Source organism: Protopterus annectens, chromosome 1.part1 (genome assembly GCF_019279795.1).
Source record: "Protopterus annectens isolate FY-2018-M chromosome 1.part1, PAN1.0, whole genome shotgun sequence".
NCBI lineage: Eukaryota > Metazoa > Chordata > Ceratodontiformes > Protopteridae > Protopterus > Protopterus annectens.
Window position 1 is genome coordinate 1,782,108,217 of NC_056726.1, and position 13,669 is coordinate 1,782,121,885.

General features: G+C 36.2%; 1 protein-coding gene across 10 annotated transcripts in view; it reads right to left on the reverse strand.

The window, feature by feature from the left end:
• FGR (FGR proto-oncogene, Src family tyrosine kinase) overlaps nucleotides 1-13,669 on the reverse strand; it is a 2,305,304-nt gene that overhangs the window by 969,152 nt on the left and 1,322,483 nt on the right. For all 10 annotated transcript variants that reach the window (XM_044084628.1, XM_044084601.1, XM_044084584.1 and 7 more), the window contains one exon: nucleotides 1,548-1,609. The gene's annotated coding sequence lies outside the window, so the exon portion shown is untranslated. The remainder of the gene's footprint in view (nucleotides 1-1,547; nucleotides 1,610-13,669) is intronic.

Here is a 13,669-nt window from a genome sequence, read left to right on the forward strand (position 1 = left end):
CACACTGGAAGCAAAAGTAAAGTACTCAAGAGGTAAAAATAAAAATTTTAATTCAATATCAGACCACACATAAACACTTAACAAGATCGCTGCATTTTCGTCCAGTACTTCAGACTTCATCAGATACTGAGCTGAACTAACCTCCTGGTCTGATATTGGATTAAAGTTTTTATTTTTACTTCTTGACAGTCACTCTGAGTGATTACCTCTGCAGCCTCACTACCTCAAGGAAGGGAGAAATCTCCCTAAAAAGGTAATTCACTGCTGGTGCACAATTAGAAATCACACCAGTGAAAATTTCATACAGCAGAAAGCATTCGGCCTTATGCTGTTCATCTTTTCTTAGCATTAGGCCTTATGCCGTTCATCTTTTCTTAGCATTCAGCCTTATGCTGTTCATCTTTTCTTAGCATTCGGCCTTATGCCGTTCATCTTTTCTTAGCATTCGGCCTTATGTTGTTCATCTTTTCTTAGCATTTGGCCTTATGCTGTTCATCTTTTCTTAGCATTCGGCCTTATGCCGTTTATCTTTTCTTAGCATTTGGCCTTATGCTGTTCATCTTTTCTTAGCATTCGGCCTTATGCTGTTCATCTTTTCTTAGCATTCGGCCTTATGCTGTTCATCTTTTCTTAGCAGTCAGCCTTATGCCATTCATCTTTTCTTAGCATTCGGCCTTATGCTGTTCATCTTTTCTTTTTTCCTGTGGTATACTGGCAGCATGTATGGACCTCAGTCTACATAGCCTGGAACACAAAAAAACAACATGGAGTGAGGCTTGAGATCAGCTAGCTTCTGCTGGACATATATGGACTGCAGAATAGCTAGCTAAGGCATTCTTCAAAATAAAAATGTGCATGGGAAGAAAGGAGGAACAGCATTTTACCTACCTAAAGTGGGCTAAAAGAAAAGCAGTAACAGAAATATCAATGGCCACTTTAAGCACTGTGAAAATTAATAACCTGCAGGACAAGGGAAGGTATCACATAGGCAACTAATCTATAGGTACACAACTGCAGGGGGCAGATGAATAAAATGGATGTTCTTTTAGAGCTAAATCTGTGTTTCCTCACAAGTAGCAAAATGACATTTCTAGGTTGCAGGTATCAGTTTAGCATACAGTAACAAGGGGAAAAATGAAACAGAAAAAATAAATAAATAAAAACCAGTGAATGTGCATACAGACAAGGTCCAATGTATATAAGAATTACTTTGTGGAAATGTGACATCCATAGGAGACATATATAATGAAGAAGATGACCCTTTACCACATTATTCATTTCCCCATGGACACTACGTATAGCCATTAAGAATTAACTCTTTTAGCTTGAAATAATAACCAAAAAACATCAAATACATCACTGTTTCTATCAGCAGTCAAGGCAAGGCTTCAGAATTATTTTACTGTTAGTGACCTATCATATGCAATTACTCAATAAGTGATTCAAGGATTTTGTGAAATGATGAAACACATGCAACAGTCATCCATGTTATTAATGCAATTGTGCAAGGGTTCCCACAAGGGGAACTGAAACAAGTAAGGACTTACTGATATTTTAGCAACATTCAGATTATCCATTCCATATTCTCTTAGCAGATATATGTGACCACCTGTAAGAGAGAAAAAACAGCTAAATATAATGCAAAGCCATTTACCAAGTGAGTGATTTTAAAATACAATAGGGGACAACTATGTAGTTGCAGATGCCTTACTTTTTGCTTTAGAAATATTATTTTTCTTTGTGCTTTACAGACAATTTGTTTTATGTTTGCCAGCAAAGATTTTATGATATAAACATTTGGAATCAAGCACACCTACCCACAAGTTACCACTGCATTATCAGAATATGACCTTTCCATGACTGAAAATCAAAAAATATTCATATGTGAATACTAGACTAGCTGCCCTAAAGAGCCTTTTAAGCCTAGCCAATAACCTGAAGGCTAGCTGCCCTAAAGAGCCTTTTAAGCCTAGCCAATAACCTGAAGTCAGAATCAAACCTTGAGCCTATGAAGTATAGACCTTAACCATTATACTGAACCATCAGACCATATACTTGATTATCTAAGATCAACTCATTTATGAAACAATGTATACATTTCTTTAAGCTGCTACAAATATTTGAATTGCTTATTTGTATTTGTAACTATCAAATAAACATAAATAGATAAACAGGAATTAGAAATTATTGCACTCTCAGCCCTACATGTTGAAAACTGAATATACAAACTCTGAGGTTACAGAGGACATACTTGTTCCATCAAAAGCAAGTATTTTTCTTACTATGAGATGGTACAACCTCAGATTGAGCATATTTACTTGGGGGGGGGGGGTGAGAATAGATCTACCATACTGAGCAGTGCAACAGACACATTCTCCCACCCAAATAAAATTTTGAATGTAATTTACTGTTTTTGCTTTCTACAGAAAATTCATTGTACCTTTTCAAATATGTTGTATTAATGACACTGTAAGTGTGCATGTTTACAGTTTTCTAAGTTACATTGCTTTCATTGTAGCTTTAAATATTACTTTGATAGATCACAAAATATATACATTTGGAAGCAAAAGAGTTGTGCTGTATGTATTATAAGTCATTTTATTTCTTAAAATGGAAATGGAGAGGTAAAGATATAAAGAGTACAACATTTAAGTTGTCTCGTTTCTAGTTTATTACACAAATCCTTTATAAGTAGTCATTGGTTTCTTATTGATCTATTACATAAATGAAATCTGTAGCTACATATTTGTGGTTTATTACTGTTAAACTTCTTATGGTTCTGATTAATAGCTGACTGATAACTGGTCACAACAAGCTTAGTCATTTATGCATCCTTTGTTTATAAACATATTTATTAAATCACATCTAGAACAGTGACACAGTACACGTACATTAATGGAAATTACACATTTCCTTTTTAGCATTCACTCTGGCATTACATAAATTGCTCAATTCCTGCCGTCCCTAAAACATTACCCCTCCTCTTGAACATTATTCTGTATATATAGTTTCTACAGATTCCATTTACTTCTGTGCAGTTTGTTCTTTTTCTTTTCTAAAGATCCCGCCACAATTATGTTATCTCATTTACAATATTCAGTACTTCAGTTACATTTGGGACAATGTCACATACATGCATCTTCGTTCCTCCTTTCTCAGTGACAGTCAGCACATAGTCACCTTGGTCTCCATTACAAACTCCTTGCTGAATTTCAAAGATGCACACCCACTGGAGTGTCAAGTCACCTAGTAGGTAACTTAAATATAACTCCCTCCCAAATCCAGTTTTACTAAAAATCAAACTTTTGACGTGGGTTGATACTTTATCACTGATGCATCTAGTTTACTATGGATTAGCATAGTAAATATGGTCAAATGTGGACAAAGCACGGGGAGAAAAAGGACTGAGTAAGCTGATTTTCAGATAAAGTTCTGCTTCTTAGATCACATCAACTAATATGATCAGGAACAAAATCTTCAAATCAGCAAAACAGAGGCAATTATGTTTAAAAAGTTCACTGACAGTCACGTCTTGACTTTCATATTAATTTAAGGCATTATGCACACTTTCTAACTTCTGCTTATAACTGTGACTTTGACTAATAAGTAAGTTGAATATCTAGTCTGCTCAAGTCCCCACTGGAAACAAACATTTGCATCTACTGGGAGTTACCCCGTCATTAAAAATAATAGAAAACATCCTGGTAGTACATCAACTCTTTATCCCACTATTAAGAAGTGAGACATGACTGAGCATGGGGAACTGTAAGCAGGGGTACAACTAGAGATTTCAGATTTGAGTTCTCCCTACCATGATGTTTTTATTCCACTATTCACACTTCCTTGGGTACAATGAAACATAACTTCAAGGCAATAAATGCACATGTGATGAGGTTGTTTTAATATTCTTCAGTTTGAATGGTGCTATATATTAATTTTGTTCTGAGGTGGAACAGCTTGGACAAGCAACAAGAAATATGTTTAACCTTTTGTCTGTACTGTTCTTTCTCCCAGACAAATTGATCTCAAATTAAGAATAGTAAATCATGGGAGATACAGGAGAACTTGTCCCTGGCAAAAACATTTCATTTTTTGGATTTTTTTTTTGTACATGATCTGATCAGATGCAAGGTATTGCTGCTCACTGGCAATGTCAAGGAAATATGAATAATGGGTATGTGATTTATTATACTATACAGAAGACTATAAGTTGCTACATCAAAATCTACTGTGCTTCAACCCTAAGCAACTGTCCTTTGGGGTGATTGTATATATGTGTGTGTGTGTGTGTGTGTGTGTGTGTGTGTGTGTTTGGCGCACATGCAGGCATGCAGAAAAGTGTTTTGCATTTGGCGACTTTGGGAGTGTCACTGTTTTGGGTTTGAATAACCAAATGTTGATTAAATGAGATGCAGTTATTAATCATATTCTACAAATTGCACAGATTGTGAGGCTTTCCCCCTATCCTTTATTAATGTCACTTCCTGTTTTGAGCATTTTCAGCTAAAATTAGTGGTGTAATAACTGCAACCTGAAAAATGTAAAACAGAAACTGACATCAGTATAAATGAACCTAAAATGATAGCACACCTCATTACTGAAATCCCAAAACTCAGTCCTATTCAGTGAGAAAATGGTATGCAGACAATACTATAACTGAGGCAAATAAACACCTCCAATGCAATAGTAACACGTTACTTTACAATAACCAAATTAAAATGACAGAAATAAGAAGCCCAGCCCTGATATCATCCATGTTATGATCACCCCAAACAGATAACTAGGGCTGCTTTACAAATTGTCTTACAAACAAGCACACATATAATAAAATTACTTCAGCATTCAAAAACACACTGCAGTCTTCGCCAGATACCTTAGAAAATAGCACCGGATTCCTGTGGTGTCATCATATCTATGTACAGACACTGTAAGACCAACACCCAAAGAATTGATACAATAAAATGGGAAAGAGTGCTGAATGACTGGAATGATATTCCTAAAGAAGTAACAGTATAAAAAAGTGACAGAATGTATCCATAAATAGAACAGACAGAAGGTAAATACTGCACTGGATGGAAGGAAAATAAACAACTTAATCAGTACAATATGCAGCTTATTCATGCAGCAGGAAATAGGCAGACTATGTAACTCACACAGTCCTTATAGGCAGACTGTGTAACTCACACAGTTCTTATAGGCAGACTGTGTAACTCACACAGTCCTTATCTGCCAACCAAATGTACATTTCTTTATAAAAAGTATTGAGTGACTGTATGACGTTACCTAAGGACAAAGTAAGGTAGATAAAAAGCGAAGAAGATGAAATGTATAATACAGAGGTCATAAAGGAAAGATGCATCAGCAATAGCAAACATTATAGACATCCGCGGTGGTGCAGCGGTAGCATTGTTGCCTCACAACAAGAGGTTCTCCCGTTCAATTCTCGGCTGGAGTGTGGGGAGTGCCTTCTGTGTGGAGTCTGCATGTCCTCCCCGTGGTTGGGTGGGCATTCGAAAGACATGCGTAAATGGGCGTGCCTTCATTGAAGGTTGAATGTCGAGCTGGCAGCTCGGCGTTTGTGAAAGTCTACTGCCAATCATTAGTGGACCGGAGTTCCGCTGTGGCAACCCCTAACCGGGAAAAGCCAAAAGACAAATAACAACAACAACATAGATGGAACTAAAGGCATAAAGGTAAATCAGTCTCTAAAACATCTTAGCATAACCTCTCACCAAAACTATAGTTTTAAACAAGCAAAATTATATGGCAGATTTTGAGAATTACATACAAGTTGACAAAACAACATGGGCTAATGAATTTTCCTTTTTTGTCTACAATCTTATTCTTTATTATTTTCATCTTATATAATATTCCATTAAAACTATTTAAAAATATCATGCCTTTGTTAAATGAATTCAGATAGCATCCTAAATCTGTTAGTATACTACAAGAAAATCTAATAGCTCCTAAACTTCATGAAGGCCTGGGTTTTCCTGATCTCTATACTTAGGTTTGCATTATAAATTCATGTTTGAAACTGTTAATTACAATTCCCAAAATGATAAACAGACATTTGCATGGATAAATATTTGCCATTAGTATATTCAAACATATAACAGTGATCCATCAGCTATTCCTTTCTTGAAGAAAAAAATTCTAAATCTTTTAAAATTAATAGTTTTTCTCAAATCCTGTGACCTTATTCTAATAGCTGATGATTTTTTTAAAATATTGAAGACAATTATACCCTTTCCCTACCAACTGACATATAACGTATTATCTTGTTAAATAACAAAATGTATCAACTTACTCAACTTTCTGCGCATCAGAAATAAATTAGCCTGGGATCTTAATTCATAACATGTAAAATCTGTTGAACATCCATGATTAAACTTAAAAATTACCTAAAGGCTATCTATCTATCTATCTATATTAAATAATTTACTCAAATTCAAATTTGCCTAAATTAAGGAGTGTGTGTGTGTGTGTGTGTGTGTGTGTGTGTGTGTGTGTGTGTATATATATATATATATATATATATATATATATATATATATATAAATATATATATATATATCTATACAAAAACTTTTTATCATGATTTGCTAATAGCCCTTTTACCTAATAAAGCAATGTCAAAATTATATAAATTAATTTCAAAACTTACATTTAACCATATTTATCTTTATTCAGCAATATGGCCAATATATTACCAAGCACAGCTCAAGATGAACTTGGAAAATAAACGCTATGGCTAAATATTAAATATGTTCCTTTAAAACTATAAGCTCCGTGGCGCATGCTATAACTGCGTAATGCTATAAATATATATATATATATATATATGTATATGTGTATATATATATATATATATATATATATATATATATATATATATATATATATACATACATATATATATATATATATATATATATATATATATATATATATATATATATAGGGTCTATATCATATAATGATAACTCTGAATACCACAATATCGAACAGCAAACTCCAAAACGTAATTACTCCGAAGACTCACAACATCAAAAAATGGAACTCCAAAAAGCAACGGTCGGTCAGCTTTACACCCGTAGTATAAAATAACAACACACAAACACTTTACACAATTACTAATGTGGGGGGCTGTGCCCCCCACGTCCCCCAACGTGGGTGGCTGTGCCCCCCCCACACCCCCTACTTAAATATACCAACTCCGAGATCGCACCACAGTGGAGATTTCATGCATATGTCAGTGAGCACAGAAGGGCCAACCGTAACCATTCAGAGTTGTGATCTTCGAAGTTTTGAGTTTTCGAACTCATGACACTTCGGAGTTTTCAGTTCAATATTGTGGTATTTGGAGTTATTACTGTTTGACGTTTTGCTATAAACCCATATATATATATATATATATATATATATATATATATATATATATATATATATTAAACATAATTTATGATTTTATAATAGTTGAGAAAAAAGTAATGAAATATTTTCTAAGAGGCACAGAATGGTGCCTATGTAGAACACAACTTATAGCAGTGGTAAATTTAGAAGAAATGCTAAATATCTACTGTTGTAAATAATGCCAAAAATCTAAAAGCAAATTAAATCATCAGTTGTGGGGTTCCTAAAACTCCTGACTGGTTGTAAAATCTAGGAAAAGTATTATATCTGTTTGTTCAGAAAGCAAGACAATGCCTGAATGTATTTCTGATTTTGATGCCTGAGAAAATATTGTACTCAAGTGAGCCAAGCCTGAAGCTTACATCACAGATTCTTCAGCAAAAAAAAAAAAAACACTTTTGCTACTTTTTGCTGCCAAGCAAGTACCACCCACAACATAATACCTTCATTAATTACAATGTGACCACCTCAGCCAGTGTCTTGGCTTGTACGTTCAGACTTAGCTACTGTCCGTCACCATTTTGAATTACTACATGATCCTTTTGGAGGGGAGGGGTGTATTTAAGTATGTACAGCTTGTCATATGGTTTATATTGGCAAGGCAGATGAAGCTTGCAGTGACTACCTACATCTAAAGTGCAAACTGGAGTTTATGAGCTGAATTAAGATGTGCTGCTCTAGGTCTTCTAAAACTCTACTTGCTCCTGCTTCTGAGGAGGAAGAGGCACCACTGATGGACATTTCTCTCCCACCCCAACAAGCCACTATAGGAAATCTACCTGCTAAACAAAATGACCAAATTAAGAGCAGTTTAATTCAGGCGTTCTCTCTCTACCCACATATGGAATAGCATTAGAGCACATTGCACCCACTACAGACCTGCTGTCTTAATCAACAGAAGTTTCCATGCTATATAAATCACAATAACAGGCACTGGGATACATTACTGACTGGGAGGATAATACAGTGTTTCAAGCACCACACAGTCTCAATTTCCCTTTGGCATCACAGGAACTGGAGGGGGTCCGCAACAATACACTCCCAGTCATTAACCAACAAGGTGACTAATCACGCTCTTGATGTCCCTACTCAATCAAATAACCTCCTTCACTATTTCTCCTTCCAACCAGTTCCCACAGATACCATCAAAAAATACCTCAAAAAATTAAAGCTTTCAGTAACTGCCCCTGATGATCTACCAGGCAAATATCTTAAAACAACAGCGTAGCCAATTGCATATCCGGGTTCAATTATGATAAATTGTTTTATATCTGAAAATAAAGTCCCCTCACAATGTCACTATGAAAAAAAAATTCTTTATTCCACTGCACAAAGATGGAATCAATACAGATCTTTCAAACTATAGGCCAATTGCCATCTTATCACCCTATCAAAATTATTATAAAAATGTATTCATAAGCAGTGTCTCAGCTCTCTAATACATAAACAGCTTATGTCTTTGATCCAACATAATTTCTGTCCTCATCACAGTATAACTACTGCTTTGCTGAATTTTGTTAATACTGATAATACCCACAGAAATATGAGAAGCCTAGTGTCTGTCATCTGTCTAGAATTATTTAAAGCTATTTATACTTTCTCCCACCGGGAACTATTATATAACCCATCATTCGTAGGGCTCATTAACTCTTCACTGTAATGGTTCCATAGCTACCTCTCAAACAGAGCACAAGCAATGAAATGGAAAAATTATTTCACCACCATCTTACCAGTAGCTATGGTTGTTCCACAAGAATCTACACTAGGCCCCATACCTTTCAATACATTCATCAATGCCCTCTACACTGCTACAAAATATGCCACACTACTTCAATACACTAATGACATGAACCTGACAATTCTTTCTCTATACTCCAGTACCTTACACAACAATCCTTCTTATTAATTGAAACATAGCTAAATAACTCACAGCTACTACTAAACCCTAAAAATCTAGATTACTGCACTTTACCCCAAAACACATTTCTACCAAAACAGTATTCACTAGAACAAGTAAACCACACAAAATAGCTGATGTTGTCATAGATGGCTGGTTGAAATTTGACCTCCATGTATCACATGTGGTTAAAAAAGTTATCAAAAGCTATGTACATTATACGGAGTAAACATACCTCACTAACATAGTCAGAAGATGTGTAGCCTCAACTTTCTTACTGTCATCTCTCCTGTATGCTGCCCTAATCTTCTCCGAACTTCACGCCTCACAACTGTAGAAGCTTGAGCAATGTTATAATTAAATAGCCAAATTTGCAGTAAACTATAACATTAGAACACACCACTGCCTAGCTCTCAGAAAATTAAAGTGATAATACACAGACCTCTGTTTAAGCCAGAAACTTACCCAATGCCTAATAACTTAAACACTACTCCCCCAATAGAAGTTTATGCTCCAGAGAAGAATCACTAATATCTACAACCAAATCATCTAATACTGCAGGTGACACTCTGTATTCAAATATTGTATCTAAGCTATGGGACCACATCCCATTACATCTGAAATCTAGTCAGAATGCAGACTCATTTAAAACACAACTAAGTCTTCACTTGTCAGATAAATGGATCTGATCCTGTATATCTCCAGGATAAATGCCACTGTTGTCTTCAGCTTACCATATCATCCACCAGTTTCTCTTCATTCAGAATCCTATTTACCACAACCAGTCTTCATCAGTATCTGAAGAGTTTTACTAGCATCTCCCAGCTATAGCTATTTGTTTTGTTACACTGCTCACGCCCTACTTCTACACCTCTAATATAAACCTTATGACAACTGCATATAAGTGTCTCTGAACCTGCTTTACAAACCGCCTTTTAACTACAATATTAACATTTTCGGCCCTAACTAGTCCCTTCCCTTCCCTCCATTTATTGGAATTTTTAAGCACTAATCACACAAACTATTATCTATTATCTATTTGACAGACCCACTATACAACTCTTAAAATGCTCCATGATCAGTACCTATATCATGCATACATATTTTTTATACTGCAATAGATGCCTTTGTTTCATATGAATGTATTCTAATTAGCAAATGAGTGTGTAATTGTAATGTCTATCATTTAATGTATTTTAATGTATATTACTGAATGTCTGTTTAAAAATGTTTTAATATACTGAAGCTTTTTATCCCCAGGTCTCCACTGAAAAGGGGATTTTGACTAAATCCAGTCAGACAAACCAGGTAAACAAAAGCAAAATAAAATAAAATTAATTAAATTAATTAAAATAAAGAAAGAAATAAATGTAACTAAGAAAGTTCTTCCCATACATGTCAAGCAGAGCACCGCACTGGCCCTCTTCAAGAGAAAGCTTGATGAGTGGATGGGAAATAGAAAGTTCACCCCGGGGATCACTCCAGTGGCTCTACTTGATAGAGGCACTGGGAACTAATGTCGGGCGGCACGATGCCAGGGCACTTCGATGGGCTAGGCTTGTAAAGGCTCCAGGGCCATTAGCCTAGTACACACCTATGAACCTATAAATTAGACCAACAAAATACATCTAATTCCTTAGTTGCACAAATAAAACATGGTGTAATGTAATGTTTCTGTGGAGTTTAGAACACCAAGTCACCATAAATTAAGAACATCAGGAAATAGAAATGATACAATAAAATAAACATTAAATAACAGATCAGTTCCACAGAAAACCAGTTCCAGAGTAATCAAACAGAAAGCTTGCTACGCTTACCTGTTGTACCACTATTTGTTCTGCTACACCTACGGGCTGGATTACTGTACTTGTTATGCATAGTTCATTTTTTCCTTTCACTCCTTCTGTGACCTATTTTGTTTGATTTATTTGCAAAACCCTCAGCAGGCAGCACAGGCTTCTATAAAGAGAGATATTTGCTTTCATTTTTGCTTTATTGAGATAAACCAGATTACTTATACATCAGTAGGGCAAGTGCCCATTTTTCATGTGGTTTTGTTTGCTCAAAAGCATAGACACTGATAGTTGGGGGTATACAAGAAATGAAAGTTATAAACTTACATTATGGTAGAACAGTGGCGTCATGTTTTTGTCCGGTTCAACCTTTGGGACCTTGGATCCAATCAGATTCAACCTCAGAGCCTTTCAGAAGTTTTGGATCCAGGGCTCTGACTCCTCCCCTACACATAATTCCTTCATCATAATCATCATCATAAACCCCTTTTTTCCCATTTTTCTAGATGGGGTTGGGGTGTTGCATTAACTGTTGCCATTTCTCTAGATTCATTGCCACACTCTTGTCTTCTCTGACACTCATGCCTGACTGTCACAAATCTTCTTTTACACAATCCATCCACCTCTTTGCTGGATGTCCTTGTTTCCACTTACCTTCTTCCTGTCTGTTGAAAATCGTTTTTACAGGGTTGTCATTTGCTTTTCTGCACATGTATCTAAACCACCATAATCTGTTCTCTTTGATCTTTTCTGCAATTGGAGCTACTTTGGCTTCTGCCCTTATGTCCTCATTTCTTAGTCTGTCCTACTGTGTGCATACTACCACCCTTCTCAGGCACTCTGTTTCCATCACCTCTAGCTTCCTCATCTGCTCTGCCTTTACTGCCCAGGTTTCTATACCATACAGTAGTACTGGTTGCACCACTGTCTTGTACACCTTACTTTTCAGCTTCTTTGGCATACTTCTGTCATAGACTACACCTAAGACTCTATGTCAGTTGGCTGCAGCCCCTCTGATTCTATCTTTAACCTCTTCATTCAGACTTTCCTTCTCCTCAATCACCCCTTCCAGATATTTGAAGCTATTTACCTATTCCACTATCTTCCCTTCTATCTCAGTTCTCAGCTTTTTCTGATTTTTTTTCAGTTTGCTGCCATTACCACTGTCATCTGTGCTTAGTTTTATCTCATGTCCCTTCAGTTTTGCATTCCCTTCCCTGTAATTTGCTAAAGTTCTTGCTCAGAGTCTGCCTGTAATGCCACATTATTTGCATACAGCAACTTTGCTGATTTGTTCCCTCCAACCTGTTTGCAAATGTAAACCATCACAAGTATGAATAGCAGTGGGCTCAGAGTTGAACCCTGGTGCACACTCACTCCCACTGGGAACCCCTCTGTGAGGTTGAACACTTTTTGTACTTGAGTCTTTGCTCCACCAAAGAAACTCAGATCATGTTTGCCTGCTTAGAAGAAGAACATTACTTGACACTCAGGATATATTGGCTAGCCTATAAGAGGTACAAAGGACAAATAGGACCAATATAAGGAACAGCGAACAGGCTGTTCAAGGACAAGGACACTGTTGTGGTCTATCTGTTCATGAAGACAAAAAGGGACAATTTAGGAAGAGAGACCAAGGGAGGGATGTTGAACTGGATGAAAACAAGTCAATGCAGATTTAGTGCTATGGTAAGTACATAACTTTTGTATCTGATATCTGTTTTCTTCTGATTTAATTATTGGGACAGATTGCCAAGCTACCAAAACACTCAGGTGTTATCAAGGAAGGGTGTTTCTGAGAATGGTGGAGCCGAAGTATGTACCAGATCTGGATTGCACATTCAGCTTGTTGTGAGAGACAAAGGTGTGAACAGAAGACCAAGTCACTACAGCACAAATCTCATCAATGCAAACTCTGCCTATAAAAGCAGTAGAAGTAGCTATTACCCTTGTAGAATGGTCCTTTAGTTTGTTTGTTAAAGACAGTCTCAGCTTTTCCTACACAAATATTAGACACTGAGATTGCCACCCAGATAGAGTGACCCTTGATACACCTTGGCCAATTTTTGCTTTGGGAAAGGCAACAAAAAGTTGATCTGATTTTGTAAGATCCCTAAATCTGTGTAGGTAAAATCTGAGCTGTCTATGCACTTTTAATAAGTGTAGTGTATATTCTCCTTTGCTAGAGAATTTGGGCGAGCAGCACTGGCAGATTGATACTCTGACTGAGGTTCATTTCAGATGCCACCTTTGGGAGAAAACTGGGATTTGTTCGCAATGACACCATCTTTGTGAGATTTAGAAAGATAATGGTTGCAATTCTAAAATCTATCCTGTGGATATAACAGCCACCAGAAGCAGAGTTTTTCAAGAAAGATTTTAAATCTACTGTAACTGCAGGTTCAAAGGGAGCTTGAGACAGGGCTTGAAACATGATAGAAATATCCAATGGGAGAATGGGATCACTGATAGGAGGTCTCAAAAGAGGAAGCTTCCCTTCAAAAAAGCTTTTAAAAATCTTTAAGGTAACAATAGAACTTTAATTCTGCCCAATGTGGAAATT